We start from the raw sequence: 2500 nt of genomic DNA, 5'->3' as shown, positions 1-2500 counted from the left end.
AATGTATCTAAAGAAAGCTCATAAACAGTACATCATAGAGCATTAAACCAACAATCTCCCACTTGCTCTAATCATGCACTGCTAAACATCTAATGCCCATATCCCTAACATGACTCTCATGCTTCGACGAAGGGAGAGGCTTCGTCAATGGATCGGCAATGTTGTCATCTGTCGACACTCTGCAAATGTGCACGTCTCCTTTGTCTATAATCTCCCTGATAAGGTGAAATCGTCTGAGTATGTGTTTGGATCGTTGATGGGATCTGGGTTCTTTCGCTTGTGCGATCGCTTCATTGTTGTCACAATACAGAGCAATGGGGCTATCAGCACTCGGAATGACACCCAAGTCGCCAACAAACTTCCTGATCCAAACAGCTTCCTTTGCTGCGTCCGACGCTGCAATATACTCAGCTTCTATAGTAGAATCTGTAACGGTCGCCTGCTTGGAACTCTTCCAGCTAACAGCGCCTCTGTTCAAGCAGATAACATAGCCAGACTGCGATCTGTAGTCATCCGGGTCTGACTAGAAACTAGCATCGGTGTAACCTCTTACAGCGAGCTCGTCTTCCGACCCACCGTATACCAAGAACACATCCTTAGTCCTTCTCAAGTACTTCAGGATGTTCTTGACGGCGATCCAGTGCGACTCACCTGGATCTGACTGGTATCTACTCATAATGCTCAACGCGTAGGATACATCCGGTCGAGTACAAAGCATGGCATACATGATGGATCCAATTGCCGAAGCATATGGAATCCGGTCCATGCGTTCTCGCTCATCAGGTGTCGTAGGACACTAACTCTTGCAGAGAACTGTGCCACTGCTCATCAGTAAGGTTCCTTTCTTGGAATCTTGCATCTCGAACCGTTTCAAGACCTTATCGATGTAAGCACTCTGACACAATCCTAGAAGACGCCTCGATCTATCTCTATAGATCTTGATGCCCAGAATATAGGCCGCTTCTCCTAGGTCCTTCATAGAAAACTGCGTTCCTAGCCAAGACTTAACATCTTGCAAGGTAGGAACGTCATTCCCTATAAAGAGAATGTCATCCACGTACAGCACCAGAAAAACTACTGTGCTCCCACTAACCTTCTTGTAAACACATGGCTCGTCTTCGTTCTGTGAGAAACCAAACTTTTTGATTGTCTCATCAAATCGAAGGTTCCAGCTCCTCGAAGCCTGCTTCAGTCCATAAATGGACCTCTGAAGCTTGCACACCATCCTCGGGTTCCTTGGATCGACAAAACCTTCGGGTTGTGTCATGTACACATCCTCGGTCAAGTTCCCGTTAAGGAACGCGGTCTTGACATCCATTTGCCATATCTCATAGTCGTAATATGCGGCTATGGCAAGTAGGATCCTGATGGACTTCAGCATAACTACGGGCGAAAACGTCTCATCATAGTCAATACCATGAATCTGACGAAATCCCTTCGCCACAAGTCGTGCCTTATACGTGTGCACGTTGCCATCCATGTCGGTCTTCTTCTTGAAGATCCACTTGCATCGGGAAAGGACAGAGAGCGACAGAGTTATTGGATCTGATACATAGTGATGTATGCGGACCAATGAGCTGTCCAGCTAGAGGAGGTTATCTGTATTTCGTTACGTTCACTGATGATTTCAGTCGATACGGTTATGTCTATTTGATGAGACATAAGTCTGAAACACTTGAAATGTTCATGGCTTTCAGAAAAACCAGCTTGGCAAGACGATCAAGACACTTCGATCCGATCGTGGTGGCGAGTATATGAGCCAAGAGTTCACTGACTATCTGGTTGATTGTGGTATTGTATCACAATTAACTCCTCCTGGAACGCCACAGTGGAACGGCGTGTCAGAACGGAGGAACCGAACACTGTTAGACATGGTTCGGTCTAAAGTCGCATTCCTGGCAATGAACACTTTGTTCTCTGCCGGAATGTAGAAGTAGTAGCCCTTAGTTTCCTTAGGGTAGCCTACAAATAAACACTTATCAGATTTGGAGGATAACTTATCAGTCATCTGACGCTTCACATAAGCGTCGCAACCCCAAATTCTGACAAACGACAACGCGGGTCGCTTCCCCGTCCATATCTCATATGGCGTCGTTTCAGCCGACTTCGTTGGACTCCTGTTCAGCAAGTACGCAGCGGTCTCTAAAGCATAGCCCCAAAAGGACTTTGGAAGATCTGTCTGACTCATCATAGACCGAACCATGTCTAACAGTGTTCGGTTCCTCCGTTCAGACACGCCGTTCCATTGTGGCGTTCCAGGAGGAGTTAATTGTGATACAATACCACAATCAACCAGATAGTCAGTGAACTCTTGGCTCATATACTCGCCACCACGATCGGATCGAAGTGTCTTGATCGTCTTGCCAAGCTGGTTCTGTACTTCATTTCTGAAAGCCTTGAACATTTCAAGTGTTTCAGACTTATGTCTCATCAAATAGACATAACCATATCGACTGAAATCATCAGTGAACGTAACGAAATACAGATAACCTCCTCTAGC

At 46.0% G+C, this 2500-nt stretch overlaps 1 long non-coding RNA gene across 1 annotated transcript in view; it reads right to left on the bottom strand.

Annotated features, from left to right (window-relative positions):
* The window catches only part of LOC104825739, a 9027-nt gene that overhangs the window by 1575 nt on the left and 4952 nt on the right, over positions 1-2500 (bottom strand). The gene's annotated exons all lie outside the window — the stretch shown is intronic.

This window comes from Tarenaya hassleriana, unplaced genomic scaffold (assembly GCF_000463585.1).
Source record: "Tarenaya hassleriana unplaced genomic scaffold, ASM46358v1 Cleome480, whole genome shotgun sequence".
NCBI classification, from domain to species: domain Eukaryota; kingdom Viridiplantae; phylum Streptophyta; class Magnoliopsida; order Brassicales; family Cleomaceae; genus Tarenaya; species Tarenaya hassleriana.
Note: the sequence above shows the minus strand (reverse complement) of the source record. Positions and strands in the feature narration are given on the sequence as shown.